Source organism: Nerophis lumbriciformis, linkage group LG12 (genome assembly GCF_033978685.3).
Source record: "Nerophis lumbriciformis linkage group LG12, RoL_Nlum_v2.1, whole genome shotgun sequence".
Classification (NCBI taxonomy): domain Eukaryota; kingdom Metazoa; phylum Chordata; class Actinopteri; order Syngnathiformes; family Syngnathidae; genus Nerophis; species Nerophis lumbriciformis.
In genome coordinates this window covers 45,976,782-45,994,612 of record NC_084559.2, presented here as the reverse complement: position 1 = coordinate 45,994,612, position 17,831 = coordinate 45,976,782, and the positions used below count along the sequence as shown (strand labels likewise).

General features: G+C 38.6%; 1 protein-coding gene across 1 annotated transcript in view; it reads right to left on the bottom strand.

The window, feature by feature from the left end:
- The window catches only part of mef2cb (myocyte enhancer factor 2cb), a 209,452-nt gene that overhangs the window by 173,299 nt on the left and 18,322 nt on the right, over positions 1–17,831 (bottom strand). Inside the window, exon 2 of the mRNA XM_061986647.2 lies at positions 3,011–3,126. The gene's annotated coding sequence lies outside the window, so the exon portion shown is untranslated. The remainder of the gene's footprint in view (positions 1–3,010; positions 3,127–17,831) is intronic.

Genomic DNA, 17,831 nt, shown 5'->3' with positions numbered 1-17,831 from the left:
TTGTCAAAGATGCTTTGTAATGTAATCTGTGATATATCTAGCGGAACAAATATTTTCTGGCAGATTGAAATAAAATGTATATTCTTTTATAACCTGTTCTGATTGATCGTCCGCAATTACAGAATGTTACGCAGGTTGAATATTACACTTGATTGATAATTACAGAAGGTTAAAACATTGCCATGCAAAGTTATGAATGTCATTAACTTGTACGAGATGTAATGTACAGAATACAGAGGTGGGTAGAGTACTCAAAAATTGTACTCAAGTAAGAGTACCGATACTTTAGAATAATATGACTCAAGTAAAAGTAAAAAGTAGTCATCAAAATAATTACATGAGTAAGAGTAAGTACGTATTTAGTGAAAAAAACTACACAAGTATTGAATAACTTGTGAGTAACTTCTAATTTATTTAGTAGCTATGTTTTCATGGTTCTTACACTGCAATTGTTGTTGACGTGAGCGTGCGTTTGTAAAACAAAATAATAATATACAATTTATTGCAACATGTTTTCTGTAGTTCGAAATGGAATTCTTGTAGGCTGAAATGTGAATATTTATACTGATACAGATGACAGCACATTATATGAATGTTATTTGTACTAGTTTTAAAAGTAATCACTGAAGATTTGTACTTCCTTGTCTGACATTATGTCACTTTTTACATTTAAATGCACTAAATTAGTCTGATATGTCAAATAATTCAGTTGCTTCTATTTTCAGTTCGAGTTTCCATGATCTATCTCTACTGTGACTGTTGGCCATTTGCAGTGTGCCTCTCGTACACTAGGGGTAATTGTGGTCATTTCAATTTGTTAGCTATGTGGAAATGTAAATACAGTAGGATAAGAGAATGCTACGTGATAATAAGCTAGCACTAGTAACTATCAAGCTTTGGATATACCAGATAAGTACTTTCCACTGCTATTTAGTGTTGTTGGTAATTTTTTAATGAGTTTAAATGACACTTGTGGTTATTAAGATCATCAGAGACATACAAAAAAGGTCGCTTTTTTAGTCAACTGTTTTAGGAGGTTTCTGCTTACCAGTTGTCTCAAACAGCCGGGATGTCTTGGCATCATGTCACGTAATTAAAGTGTCTTCTTGAGGAACATTCTGACACGTGTTAAACATTTAGGTTTATATTTTATCATACCACCATCTTATTATTTCCAGCCAGGTAGAATGCCAGAATCCGTTTGATTGGTGGAATGGGGTCAAATGTCACGAAAGCTTTTGTTGGATTGGTGAAACAGAGTCATGTGACAGTGCCTGCCGAAAACAGACTCACTGACAAATTTAATCTTAGCCTTCGTCAATAGATTATAAATAATTATGATGTGAATAAATTTAACTTTTTAGAAATATTCTGACAGGTACAATTATTTAAAAACTTTACTTAAGTAAACATAACGGAGTAAATGTAGCACATTACTACCCACCTCTGATAGAATATCAGGAACATTTATGCAGGTAGTAATATCACAGATTACATACCAAACATATTTGACAATCAAATCATGTTCATAACAATCCACATTTTGTGTTATTAATGCATGCAACTGGTATCTAAAGATGAACATATAGCTCCTCTCTTCTGATTGCAAGTGTTCCTACAGCAGAAATACAAATTATGTATTCCTACAAAATATAAAATATGTCAAGACAACAATGCACTCCAGGTATTTTTTTTTAATTCTCAGTAAAACTGGTTTTGCCATGATCCGTGGTCCGGATCATGTTTTTGTTATGTTCTGTTAGTTTTAGACTCCATAGTTCCTGTTTTTGTGCACCCTTGTTTGTTTTAGTTACCATGGCGACTTATGATTTTCACCTGCCTCTGGTGTTCGGGACGCGCACCTGTTTCCAATCTAGAGACATTATTTAAGCCTGCCTTTGCCAGTCAGTCGTCCTGGCGTCATTGTTTGTCTCATGCCTGGACTACGTAAGTCGTGTTTATTTCATGCCACAGTTTCATAAGTTCCCTATGTCCATAGTCTATGCTAAGTATTTACTTTAACTCCAAGTGCGATCAAAGCGTTGTGCTTTTGCCTTGTTTTCCGTTTTTGTATCTTTTTGAGTTTTGAGAATTAAATCATGTTTTTACCTACACGCCTTGTCCGGAATATTCCATTTGCATCCTGGGAGAACAAACCTCGCAGCAAGCTGCAACCAAACTGTGACAGGTTTATGTCGTTTTTGTGTTGAGCTGTTCAAAAAGGCAGGTTTAAAAACATTTGATGAAATCAAACTAGTTGTCCAATAAAAACTAAAAAAATGATCTGTCCAGAGTACACTTAATAATGACAAAAAATTACATTTATCTTTGATTAATCGCAACTAATTTTGAGTCAACAATCAACAAACCGTGATTAATCGCAATTAAATATTTTAATTGTTTGGCAGCTCTACGAATAATATATTGTGAGAATTTGTTTGAATCGAGAATGGTTTCTGAATCGTCACCTCAAGAATAAAATGAATCAAATTGTTAATTGTTGTATGATTGACATTCTTATCACAGGATATGACTAAAAAAGGCCTCCCTTATGTGCCCCACTTTGCAGTGTACTCGTGTAAACTGATCCCGCGCGGCGCCCTAGTCTTTCCTTCCTTTCAAGTTCACCTGTGAAGCGTAAGCTATGCTCTCTAAGCCGCCAGTCAGTTACGAAGGGAAATAGCCGCCTATCAAATCAGTTCATAAATAAATCAAGCTGGCTAATCTGCTTGACGGGTGGACATTACACTTTGGTGTCTGATGACTTGGGGCGCCGCCTTCACATCACCTGACCTTTGAATCTTTAATAGCGTTCCCTCCGCCCGCCCTGGACCTCGCATCATCAAATCGGATACACTTTATTGTCACGCGCTGGTCACGAATGCAACATGGCGAATATGAATGGCATTCCATACAGGGGTATGAAACGCCAAGAGCCGCCGCCTTTGAGCTATGAAGTCTGCCGCCGTGCAGCACGGTCACTTTTAGGTGCCTGTGTGATTGCACGTACCTATTTCAATTTTCCTTCAGCCGCCGTCTCGTAGCTTTGCTAATGGCGCCTGCTAGCCATTCATCTGAGAGGTCCTTTCAGTGTTCACAAGGCTTGAGGTCATCTGTGGTTGGCACCTGGAAAGAGAAGCAAAGTAGCAAAGCGTGAGGAGGAGGGTGAGGAGGAGGAGGAGGAGGAGGAGGAGGGAGCGCAAACCTGCCACTAACATGGTAATTGTTGGCATTGACGTGTGCCGGATCGACACCTTCCACTTAAATGAGTGCGACACGCTCACGCATGACAGGAATTTGTAGGACACTTATGGAAATGTTTAGGAAAGTTAAAACTTCAGTATTGGACAATAGTGTACTCTTAGGCCGGGGGTCAGCAACCCGCGGCTCTTTAGTGCCGCCCCAGTGGCTACCTGAAGCATTTTTAAAAAAGGATTGAAAATGGAAAAAGATGGATTTCTTTTGTTTTAGTATGTTTTTTGTTTGAGGACACACATGACGTAAACCTTCCCAGTTGTTAGAAAGCCCACTGTTTAATATGTTTGTGTGCATGCGTCACTGATGAGAGTATTGGGTGAACATCGTTTTGTCCTACTCATTTTGGCGGTTCTTGAACTCACCATAGTGTGGACTGTGACGCAACAGTTTGTTTACATGTAGAATCTTCCACCCCTTCTTTGTCTCATTTTGTCCACCAAAAGTTTTATTCTGTGGGTGAATGCACAACAGTGCGCTTTGTTGATGTTATTGACTTGTTGAAATGCTAATCAGGCATATTTGGTCACTGCATGACTGCAAGCTAATCAATGCTAACATGCTATTTAGGCTAGCTGTATGTACATATTGCATCATTATGCCTCATTTGTAGGTATATTTGAGATCATTTCAATTTCTTTTACTTATATCCTCTGTGTTTAATTTATATTTGCATGTCTCATGACACATTATTTGTATATAATATTGACTGCATTTCAGATAGTTGTTTGTGTGCCGTGTTGTTCCAGACCACAGCAAACATTACCTAGCTTGCTAAAGATTAACTTGGACACACACATCTATACCTTTGGCCATTAAAAGCCAGTCATTTCCAGCCTCTGATTTACTAATGGTTTCTAATGTTGTAAAAATGTGCAGAATAAATATTACATTTCAATATTTCTGTCAATGAATATTTGCTTCAGCCTGCGAAAAATTGTAATTTTGATATTAGGCTATTATAGCTAATATAGACACTTTTCTCCTCCAAACATATTGCTGGGTATTGTGGGCAAACAGCTCAATTTGTGTTTCATCTGACAACATAACTTTCCTCCAGAAAGTCTTATCTTTGTCCATGTGATGTCAGATGAAACAAAATTTATCTGTTTGGCCACAATACCCAGCAATATGTTTGGAGGAGAAAAGGTGAGGCGTTTAATCCCAGGAACACCATACCTATCGTCAGGCATAGTGGTGGTCGTATTATGCTCTGGGCCTGTTTTGCTGCCAATGCAACTGGTGCTTTACAGAGAGTAAATGGGACAACGAAAAAGGAGGATTACCTCCAAATTCTTCAGGACAACCTAAAATCATCAGCCCGGAGGTTGGGTCTTGGGCGCAGTTGGGTGTTCCAACAGGACAATGACTCCAAACACACGTCAAAAGTGGTAAAGGAATGGCTAAATCAGGCTAGAATTAAGGTTTTTGAATGGCCTTCCCAAAGTCCTGACTTAAACGTGTGGACAATGCTGAAGAAACAAGTCCATGTCAGAAAACCAACAAATTTAGCTGAACTGCACCAATTTTGTCAAGAGGAGTGGTCAAAAATTCTACCAAAAACTTGCCAGAATCTTGTGGATGGCTACTAAAAATGCCTTATTGCAGTGAAACTTGCCAAGGGACATGTAACCAAATATTAACATTGCTGTATGTATACTTTTGACCCAGCAGATTTGGTCACATTTTCAGTAGACCCATAATAAATTTGTGACCAACAAGTATGTGCTCCAATCACTCTATCACAAAAAAATAAGAGTTGTAGAAATTATTGGAAACTCAAGGCAGCCATGACATTATGTTCTTTACAAGTGTATGTAAACTTTTGACCACAACTGTATATATATATATATATATATATATATATATATATATATATATTATATATATATATATATATATATATATATATATATATATATATATATATGTATATATCCATCCATACATTTTCTTCGGCTTATCCGAGGTCGGGTCGCGGGGGCAGCAGCCTAAGCAGAGAAGCCCAGACTTCCCTCTCCCCAGCCACTTCGTCCAGCTCCTCCCGGGGGATTCCGAGCCGTTCCCAGGCCAGCCGGGAGACATAGTCTTCCCAACGTGTCCTGAGTTTTCCCGTGGCCTCCTGCCGTACGGACATGCCCTAAACACCTCCCTTGGGAGGCGTTTGGGTGGCATCCTGACCAGATGCCCGAACCACCTCATCTGGCTCCCCTCATATACAGATTATACATATATATATATATATATATATATATATATATATATATATATATATATATATATATATATGTATGTGTGGGAAAAAAAATCACAAGACTATTTCATCTCTACAGGCCTGTTTCATGAGGGGGGGTACCCTCAATCATCAGGAGATTTCTCCTGATGATTGAGGGTACCCCCCCTCATGAAACAGGCCTGTAGAGATGAAATAGTCTTGTGATTTTTTTTCCCACACATACATATATTGCGCTCTACTACGGTATCGAGCACTATTTTTTGGATAACCTTATTAAGACATATATATATATATATATATATATATATATATATATATATATATATATATATATACACACACACACACACACATACATACATATAGAGTATATGTATTTTTTAACATACAGTGGAACCTCGATTTACAAACACCTGTATTTGCGAACTTTTCGATTTACTATCTTTTATATCGATTTGAATATGAGTCTGTGTGTGAACCAGTGTAGGAAGGCTTCATTCAGTTGTTCATTTTGTGTCACGCCTGCAGGCAAAAAGTTTCTGGGTGTTGTTGATAAATGGCTTTCTCTTTGCATAGTAGAGCTTTAAACTTGCACCTACAGATGTAGCGACAAGCTGTAGTTACTGACAGTGGTTTTCTGAAGTGTTCCTGAGCCCATGTGGTGAAATCATTTACACACTTTGGTCGCTTTTTGATGCAGTACCGCCTGGGTGATCGAAGTTCAAGGGCATTCAATGTTGGTTTTCAGCCTTGCCGCTTGCGTGCGGTGATTTCTCCAGATTCTCTGAACCTTTTGATGATATTACAGACCGTAGATGGTGGAATCCCAAAGTTCCTTGCATCAGCTCGTTGTGAAATGTTGTTCTTAAACCGTTCGACAATATGCTCTCGCATTTGCTCACAAAGTGGTGACCCTCGCCCCATTCTTGTTTGTGAATGACTGAGCATTTCATGGAAGCTGCTTTTATACCCAACCATGGCACCCACCTGTTCCCAATTAGCCTGTTCACCTGTGGGATGTTCCAAATAAGTGTTTGATGAGCATTCCTCAACTTTCTCAGTCTTTTTTGCCACTTGTGCCAGCTTTTTTGAAACATGTTGCAGGCATCAAATTACAAATGAGCGAATATTTGCAAAAAATAACAAAGTTTACTAGTTCGAATCTTATGTATCTTGTCTTTGCAGTCTATTCAATTGAATATACCGTATTTTCCGCACTATAAGGCGCACCTAAAAACCACACATTTTCTCAAAAGCTGACAGTGCGCCTTATAACCCGGTGCGCTTTATTACGATTCATTTTCATAAAGTTTCGATCTCGCAACTTCGGTAAACAGCCGCCATCTTTTTTCCCGGTAGAACAGGAAGCGCTTCGTCTTCTACGCAAGCAACCGCCAAGGTAAGCACCCGCCCCCATAGAACAGGAAGCGCTTCTTCTTCTACTGTAAGCAACCACCCGCCCCCGGAAGAAGAAGAAAAAACGCGCGGATATCACCGTACGTTTCATTTCCTGTTTACATCTGTAAAGACCACAAAATGGCTCCTACTAAGCGACAAGGATCCGGTTCATAAAAAGACGCAATCTCTCCATCCGCACACGGATTACTACCGTATTTCACAGCAACTGATATTCCTGTGAACCGCACTGTGGAACGGGAGCACGTACGGTGAATATTCGCACCACAGGGAATGAGAAGTCATCCTTCACTGTGGTTCTAGCTTGCCATGCTAACTTCCACCCATGGTGATATTCAAAAGGAAGACCTTGCCAAAAGAGACCTTTCCAGCCGGCGTCATCATAAAAGCTAACTCGAAGGGATGGATGGATGAAGAAAAGATGAGCGAGTGGTTAAGGGAAGTTTACGCGAAGAGGCCGGGTGGCTTTTTTCACACAGCTCCGTCCATGTTGATATACGACTCCATGCGCGCCCACATCACAGATGGTGTCAAAAAACAAGTGAAGCACACAAATACAACACTCGCCGTCATTCCGGGTGGATTAACCAAAGAACTCCAACCGCTGGATATTGGTGTCAACAGGGCATTCAAATCACGACTGCGAACGGCGTGGGAACAATGGATGACCGAAGGCGAACACACCTTCACTAAGACGGGCAGACAGCGCCGGACGACATACGCCAACATTTGCCAGTGGATCGTAAATGCCTGGGCAGATATTTCGGTCACAACTGTGGTCCGAGCTTTCCGGAAGGCAGGATTCACAGAACTACTGGACAACAACAGCGACACTGACTCCGATGACTTCGACGAGACGGAACCGGCCATTTTGGATCCCACGCTTGCGCAACTTTTCAATTCGGACACCGAAGACGAAGAATTCGAAGGATTTACGAATGAAGAATAACTTCAGAAAGTGAGCGCTATGTTTATTTTGTGTGTTGTGACATTAACGTTCGAGCAACATTATGTTGCTATTGCTCTACACCATTTTGAATTTTACTATGTTTGTGATTGCACATTTGCGTACATTTTGGGACAGAGTTGTTAGAACGCTGGTTTTCAATATATTATTAAAGTTTGACTGAACTATCTGACTGTTTTTTTGACATTCCCTTTAGCGCAGCGTAGGCGCGGCTTATAATCCGGGGCGGCTTATTGGTGGACAAAGTTATGAAATATGTAATTCATTGAAGGTGCGGCTAATAATCCGGTGCGCCTTATAGTGCGGAAAATACGGTAGGTTGAAAAGGATTAGCAAATCATTGTATTCTGTTTTTCTTTACAATGTACACAACATGCCAACTTCACTGGTTTTGGGTTTTGTACACACAATACATTGAATTATACACATTACATACTGTAGTTGCGTGAGAATTTTTAAAACAAATATATATTGTGGCTTTGGTGTCATCCAGAGCCATAGCAATTTATCAAAAATGAGAAGTAGCTACAGTATAAGTTGGCCCTGTGAAACCTTTCCTGTCCAACTCAATAGATATCTCAGTACGAGATCACACAAATGCATAAATGTGATCTCGCTCAAGTGTAGTTGATTGCCCCGTCAAAGTCAAATTAGCAGTTCAGCAAAACAATTCTGTTGTTTTAAACATGCCACACTTTGTTTAAACACGTCAGGCGCTGAAGCAAGTGCAACCGTGCCAGGTCTGGCATCCGCCGTGAAGAAAACGGGGAAAAATGAGTGGACGAATCGCGCTGCTGTGGTTTGCAGATAGTGATCTGGCTGCTGGTTCAACCTCTCCTGGCCGTCACTTCACAGCCCGTGTCACTAACTCTAAAAATGTGGGGGTGTTGTCATGGAGGTGGGGGAGAAACGGAATATATTTCTAAACACAAGCACATTTCTGGCCTGCAGCTGTGGCTGACGCGAAAACACAAGCTGCCACTCAAACGAGATGATGTTGTCAAGTTTGTGCTGCTCTGGAGATTTATTCAGAGATTACGATATCGCGACAGAACACTAAGCAGTTCTTGTTGTGTGTCAGATACGTCTCAAAGATGCTCATAAAGTATTTACCAACACCGTCAATCCTTCTGTCTGAGCTAACTCCCTGTTGGAACTACTTGGGATATGTTGATGTAGGTTCAATGTGTCATGAGGAGGGAGGCCCAATACCATTTTTCATGATACCGATACCGCAATGTTGTTATTGTTATATACTGTATGTACAGTATTTATGTAACAGTGCTCATTTTTTTTTTGTACTGATAATTTCTTTTACATCGATTTGTTTTACACTTAACAATTTGTTTTTTCATTGGTAATGTTTTTTTCACATTGAGTTCATTTTAACATTGACATTTTTCCTGCACATTATTTTTACAATGATGAATTTTTATTTACATTGATAATTTTTTCATATTGGTGATTATTGTTTTACATTGACTTTTTTTTTTTTTTTTTTTTTACTTTGATGAGGTTTTATCACAGATTGTTCTACTTTACATTGTTTTTTTCATTAGTTTTTTTTACATTTTTGTTTTTACCTTGGTGATTTTTTTTTTCACATTGTTATTTTTTCCCTCTAAATGAATGCTATTTTTTACATTGACCTTTTTTATGTTATTTTGTTTCTTCTAAATTATTTTTTTTTTACATTGACCTTGGTTTTGTTATTTTTTTCCCTCTTAATGAATGCATTTTTTTTACATTGACCTTTATGTTATTTTCTTCCTCTAAATGAATGTTTTTTTTTACATTGACCTCCATCCGGAAGGCGGCGTACACCCAGGACAAGTCGCCATCTCATCACAGGGCCAACACAGATAGACAGACAACATTCACACTCACATTCACACACTAGGGCCAATTTAGTGTTGCCAATCAACCTATCCCCAGGTGCATGTCTTTGGAGGTGGGAGGAAGCCGGAGTACCCGGAGGGAACCCACGCAGTCACGGGGAGAACATGCAAACTCCACACAGAAAGATCCCGAGCCCGGGATTGAACCCAGGACTACTCAGGACCTTCGTATTGTGAGGCACATGCACGAACCCCTGGTCCACCGTGCAGCCCGGTCATACATAGGTCATTACATTGACTTTTTTATGTTATTTTTTTTCCCTGTAAATTATTTTTTTTTTTTACATCGACAATGTTTGGTATCATTTGGAAGAAACAATACAACAATATTTACGATTTTTGTTGTTTTTATTTGTAAATTCAGGGGTTTATCACCGTTATTTTCATCACATTTTCAGTTCATTTAACATATCACACTTCTTGGCCACCTAATTAGGTACATCAATACAATACAATTGAAAGGAAGAAAATACAATTGGAATACCGGTAAATAATGATATATGTGTATATATGTGTATATATATATATATATATATATATATATATATATATATATATATATATATATATATATATATATATATATGTATATATATGTGTATATATATATATATGTATATATATGTGTATACACACATATATATACATATATATATATATATATTGCTTTTTTGCTTTTTAGTGTTTTTGAAGAAAATACAAGTCATTTAAGTTTTGCATTATTTCAACTAAAATATGTTTACATTATAAGTCTATTTATAGTTGTTACCTAAAAAAAACAGGCACAGTCAAATTGTCATGTCTGTGTGATCATGTTTTGTTTTAGTAATGTTCGGTTTAAATTTTGGACTTTTTGTGCACTTTTGTTTTGTTTTGTCACCATAGCAACCATTAGTTTCACCTGTCACGTCACGCACCTGTTCCACGTTTGGACACATTGTGCACTCTTGTCACCATAGCAACCATTAGTTTTCACCTGTCACGTCACGCACCTGTTTCACGTTTCGAGTCACGCACCTGCTTTCACTAATCATGTCCATAGTATTTAAGTTCATTCATTTTCTGTTGTTCGTTCTGACGACATCACCACATTTATGCTCCTGCACACTCTCCACACCCTGATGACCCTTGCTACTCTTTTTTTCATGCCGGTTCCATGCCAAGTAAGTTTTTGTTTGTTAAGCCACAGTTAGTGTTTTGTTTAATTGTTCATAGTTTCTGCCAATGTGCAAGTTTTGTGTTTAAAGTCTAGTTTTGTACCTCTGCCCCTGTGCGCGCTTTTCGTTTATTCCTTTTTTGATAGTTTAAATAAATCATGTACCCACCTTCAAGCCTTGACCAGTCCAGTTCATTTGCACCACGGGAGAACAAACCAAGCCAGAGTCCAAGTCATGACACAAATAGATGGATGGATGGATGTTTATTGTCATTGCAGAAGTACAACAACATTTGTAGTTAAAATAATGCAGCATAAAGAACTCTTTTATTAATGTACATTTTTGATTGACAGTCAGAATGTTAATAATTGAACTAATTTGACTTTTAATGTGGTTGTTCTTTAAAGTGCTGCAGATATGCACTGCATCATACTGATAACATTGTTGAAGCTCCCTTTTAAACAGGTTTATAATATCACCATTAATTAGACTTGCAGTGAAATTAGGTGAGCAAAGGTGACAAAAAACACTTTTAATTAAGTCATATGACCTCATTTTTTTCCCTTCTTCCAGAATCACAATTTCATAAAGTAATTATTTGTCCACACAAATGAGCTTTTGTGATGTAATAGTTCACTGGCTTTTGCAGAAGTTTGCCTCCAAGCAAAATGACATGACAAACTGCCAAGGAGACTATTAACACGCGGACTGAATAAGTCTTAGCCATAGCTCCTGACTTACTGTACATTGCACAGGATAGTTGTGTTTACCAGCTATAATCAGATTTAATATCAGTATTTTTTATAAGGAAAAACTTTGCTGAATGAATTGCCTGACATGTTCTGTGAACGCAATCTGGTCCAACCAGACTGCACGTTACTGTACTGCAGCCCTACGAACAGATCAGCACTCTGGACCCAGCAACCTACAGAATCTCAGGAAGAAGGTATGATCAATGACCTTATAAGCCCCCCCGACTGAAAGCGTAGTGTCAAACATTTTGCATGTGTCGTGTTTAACCAACAGTACACCTTTTATGCATAATGGATGAGGCACAAGCTGAACAACAAGCTCCCCTTTTGTTCTTGCTTGATGCTCCTGTTACATCACAGGAAAAGCCCCATGGTCCCCGTGACCGAGATGACTGGATGCAGCACGTCGCCACAAGGCGGACTGATGAGCGGAACGGTTGCTTCGATACCGAGCGAAAACTATTTACACTGAGACAGTTCATTTTGGACTTTGTTTCACTTGCTGTTGAGAGTATCACACTTCTGTACAATAAATAAAGGATCTATGATTGCTCAGTGGAACCTCTACAGCAGGGGTGGCCACACTTTTTCTGCAGGCGAGCTACTTTTCAATTAACCAAGTGGAGGGGATCTACCTCATTCATATATATCATTTATATTATTTTATTTATGAAAGAAACATATTTGTTAACAAGTTAAAGGTGTTTAATAATAATACAAGCATGTTTAATTGATTTCATTCATGAAGACAAGAATATAAGTTGGTGTATTACCTGATTCTGATGACTTGCATTGATTGGAATCAGACAGTAGTGATGATAACGTCCACGTTTTCAAATGGAGGAGAAAAAAAGTCCTCTTTTCTGTCCACTACCACATGAAAGTGGTTGCTTTTTGGCATTTTATTTGTCCAGCTTCCATACTACTTTTTATACACTTTACAAGAAATAAGTTGGCTGTAAACGCTGTAGCTTGCTAGCTTGTGCACGCCAGCTATCTGAGACTCTTATTTTGTTAGCGCAGGCAGGATGAAGCAGAGCTTTTATTGTGAAGATAGGAACCGTGCAGTCTTAAGAGTTTTGACGGCAGGTACGGCACGAGAGTCTGTTGAAATAAAAAGTATTTCCCGCCTTCCTGTCGGTCATTTTTTCTTAATAATAATTTCACAAGACCCTCGGGTGCCGTGAATGTCAATCAAGTGACCAAAGTGACATCTTGGTGAAGATTGATGATCGCTAATTTTTAGGTCTATTTTTTTCATGTCTGGCTGGCGATCGACTGACACACCCTCTGCCATGGACCGGTAGCTCGCCATGGACGTAATGGGCACCCCTGCTCTAGAGGCAGCATTATTCAACTTAATTGTTTTGGGGGCCACATTTCCAGAAAGCTAAGGACCGGACAATATTGCTTTTTTGTGTATTCCGTAGAACTAGCGTCCTCTACAGTAGACATTTAATTTAATTTTGTCAGAGTTACAAGACGCTTTGCTGTTTTGAGGGACCTTCTGCAAAAAAATAAAATACAAAAATAAATAATGACATTAGTCTCGTGTTTTTAAGAATCTGCTGCAAAAATGTGGGTCTCTCAAGTTTTTTTTTTCAAAAACTGAACTCCCCCAAAGGGTGAAAAAGAGAAGACCTACAATGGAACCTTGAGGAACACGACTGGCTCCTGACTCTTTGACTCCTGGCTCCATCTGAAGTAAATAAGCAACAGCACCACCAGAGTTACATAAACAACAAGATAAAAAAAATGTGTGCCTGCCATAAAGGAGAGGACTTAAAGAGGTGCATTGAGGAATGCCTCGGTTACCGTAAATTCAGGACTGTAAGCCGTTACTTTTTTCCTACGTTTCGAGCCCTGCGGCTTATAAAACGGTGGTGCTGATTTATGAATTTTTCTTCGCTTATGGCCATAAGTCCGTTTAGAGCTTTCAACCGGAATTGCCATTCTGTCTTCTAACCGACCATAGCGTTTCTACTCGTATGGATTCTTCATTCGCCAAGCAAGGTTTGTACAATTTACAATATAACTGAAGCAATTCTTACTTACTAAACCCTTCCATGTTTGATGTCTGTTGGAGTGTTTTTATGCATATTTGTATGTGTTATAGTAATTTAATCAAGCTAGTGTCGTATGCAAAAAGTAATATGCTAACACATTTACGAGCGACTCTGTCAGTGTTATCAATTTACAACGGCATTCTGTCTGTATTGTTTCAGTTTCAAAAGTTCCTCAGTAAATTTACCTGGACGTCACTGCGTAGTTATTGAGTCTGTTAAGCAGATTGGAGAGCTACTGGGTCCATGACTATGACTATGATCAGCCATTTTACAAGCACCGTTTGGAAACATTTAAAAAGTATGTAAATAAACATATACAAAATATTTATGTGTAAATAACTCATTTCACAACATATACAGCTGCTGCTTAAGGTTTGGTGCGGATAAAATATGCTAATAATATATTTTTTCTTCTAAAATTTAGTGGGTGCGGCTTATATACCAGTGAGCTCTGTAGTCCGGAAAATACTGTATGCAAATCCCAAGTTTGGACCTCACTGTTTTAGGTTGGCTAACAAGGTTAAAATGCCAATTCAAGAATCTGCCAATGTGTTAACAGTGGTCCAAGTTTCTCTATGCAACAGGAGCACTTTCATGTGTTTAGGAACTTGCTGCAAAAATGTTTATTTCCCAAGTTCTGAACTGAACTGGGCCGGTATGTTGTCTTTCCTAGGTGGGATTTGGCCACCGCTCTAAAGCTGCATAGGCCATTAAAACTTTTTTACTGGACAATCATTTTCCCACAAGTTATTGCTGATAAACAATATTGTCAGTATTATTTTGAGACCAAATTAAGCACTTTGTCTGGATAGGGAGGCGTTACTTGCAGTGTGACTCCAAGGATGCATAAAACGGCAGACGGAATGCTGGCGCAAATAGGGAGTGAACGCAAAAAAAAAATATATATAGTGCAGCTCGGGAGTGCACATGAACATTACAACAAAGAGAGCTGAAACAAAATAGAGGTTGCGGGAAATCACTAAACACAGAACAGTCTTAGGAGAACAGCCACTAACTGCCCAGTGATCTAACCCTGATTGACAACCAGAAACAGGTGTGTCCAGGTTGCCAATCAGGGACAGGTGTGGGAGCCAGTGCTCAGTGGCAGAAAGGGGATGCACACAAGAAAACACAAGTCCAAAAACTGTCATGGTGGTCATGACCGTGCTGTTAATCAAAATATTTAAGACTAATAATGCAAGTATTTATTTCGAAAGCAATATATATAGTTGTTTGTTTGCCATTATAATTGGAAGGTCAAGTTAAAGTTAAAGTTAAAGTACCAATGATTGTCACACACACACTAGGTGTGGTGAAATTTGTCCTCTGCATTTGACCCATCCCCTTGTTCAACCCCTGGCGGAATGAGGGGAGCAGTGAGCAGCACCGGTGCCACGCCCGGGAATCATTTTGGTGATTTAACCCCCAATTCCATCCCTTGATGCTGAGTGCCAAGCAGGGAGGTAATGGGTCCCGTTTTTATAGTCTTTGGTATGACTCGGCTGGTGTTTGAACTCACCACCTACCGATCTCAGGGCAGACACTCTAAACAACAACTTGTAATTATCTTGGATGAGTAAACAAACAATGACAATAGAATGAAATCTCAATTTGTGTCGGCAAACAATGCACTAAAATAAATATTGAACATCTTGAAGTTGAAAAACTGGGTCAGGTGGTTTGTTTTGTTTTGTTTTTGTCGCCCTCACTTTCCAACAAATGGAGCATGCTTGCTCGTTCGTCCGTCTTGATTGGCTCATTTTGTCATTTGTTTGACGCCAAAACACTTTTTTTGCTCCTAATTTCTGACCTATGGCGGTGAGTCACGACTTGCGAGGCTTTCTGTCCGTGCATGTGTGTGTGTGTGTGTGTGTGTGTGTGTGTGTGTGTGTGTGTGTGTGTGTGTGTGTAAGCCAGTGGTCCCGCCTTCGCCCGCAGGGACAACAAGTGCAGACAACTGACAAGAGGATTCACTCCATCATTTTTAATTCTGCTATTGAACAAACGTACAATAGCTAAAATAGTTGTATGTGACTTGAGAAGCTTATTTTTCTTTCAATCCCGCCTTTTCGCACATGGATGTTCATCTTGAAAGTTGCAATAACAGAAATATGCAACAAGAAACAATAGCATTAAATTGAAGTGAATTATTTCAGACTTTTTCTGCTCAATGCAGAGCTTTGTCAATCCCAGTTAAGTTTATGTTGATGTCAGCTGTTGAAGAAAATGACCAAATATTGAAAGCTATATTACTCTGATGACAGGTTAAACATTACACAATCTTTAACATAATCGACCACTAATCTGGACACTTCTGTCCTCCTGTGTCTACTCAATGCTGCCGCAAGTATAATAACCCCGCTTTGTGTCTTCCTATCGTGGACTCAAAGTCCTCTTTGTGTCTACATGATTGCTTCATGCTGGGGGGGTGCTAAGGGTTGCAGAGACAAATTCACTTTCTGCTAATGATTTTTCCTCTTTTTGAACACTTGGAAAGTAATTCCCAGTTAACGGCTGCAGCACAGGCACAGTTATTTCATTGTTCTCACTGCACTTTCTCTAATTGTGCCAAAAAAGGCAATATGCCAATATTTTCCTTTTTGGCTTTTTTTTTTTTTTTTTTTTTTGGTTCTCTGTTCAGAGGGCGCGGAAGCTGTACGTGAAACGTTGTGACATGTGCAGGAGCAGAAAAGATCTGACTTGTTAGAAAGGGAACGTGTAAATAACCTGAATTACGTGTTGCACTGTCTATGTAGCCCCATTATTTCATAAGCCTGGCTCATGACTAATATACAGTAGTCCATCCATCCATCCATTTTCTACCGCTTATTCCCTTCGGGGTCGCGGGGGGCGCTGGAGCCTATCTCAGCTACAATCGGGCGGAAGGTGGGGTACACCCTGGACAAGTCGCCACCTCATCGCAGAATATACAGTAGTGGGAAATATATTGAATGTTCATATATTATCTGTCATGCATTGGCAGAACGTGATGTCAGGGATGGATTGTAATGAAGCTAATATCTCGTCACCTCTGTTAACTCTGTACACATGCGTTTGTGTGTACCGTATTTTTCGGACTATAAGTCGCAGTTTTTTTCATAGTTTGGCCGGGCTTCAGTGCGACTTATATATGTTTTTTTCTTTTTTTCTTATGCATTTTTGGCAGGTGCGACTTATACTCTGAAAAATTTGGTACTTACTACTTTTTTGGAGCCTGTTCAATATATATTTAACACTGTTGAAACCTAGCTGCAGGCGGGTGTATTGTTCTAACATGAATACTAGAGTGTAGACCAGGCCTGGGAAATTATTTTGACTCAGGGGGTCACATTTATTTAAAAACCTGTGTCTGGGGGCCGGTATATCTATCTATCTATCTATCTATCTATCTATCTATCTATCTATCTATCTATCTATCTATATATATATATATATATATATATATATATATATGTATATATATATATATATATATACATACCGTATTTTTCGGACTATAAGTCGCAGTTTTTTTCATAGTTTGGCCGGATGTGCGACTTATACTCAGGAGCGACTTATGTGTGAAATTATTAACACATTACCGTAAAATATAAAATAATATTATTTCGCTCATTCACGTAAGAGACTAAAAGATTTCATGGGATTTAGCGATTAGGAGTGAGAGATTGTTTGGTAAACGTATAGCATGTTCTATATGTTATAGTTATTTGAATGACTCTTACCATAATATGTTACGTTAACATACCAGTTGGTTATTTATGCCTCATATAACGTACATTTATTCAGCCTGTTGTTCACTATTCTTTATTTATTTTAAATTGCCTTTCAAATGTCTATTCTTAGTGTTGGGTTTTATCAAATATATTTCCCCAAAAAATGCGACTTTTACTCCAGTGCGATTTATATATGTTTTTTTCCTTCTTTATTATGCATTTACGGCCGGTGCCACTTATACTCCGAAAAATACGGTATATATATATATATATATATATAGATATATATATATATATATAAATATATATATATATATATATATATATACATACATACACACACACACACATATATGTATATAACTTCATAC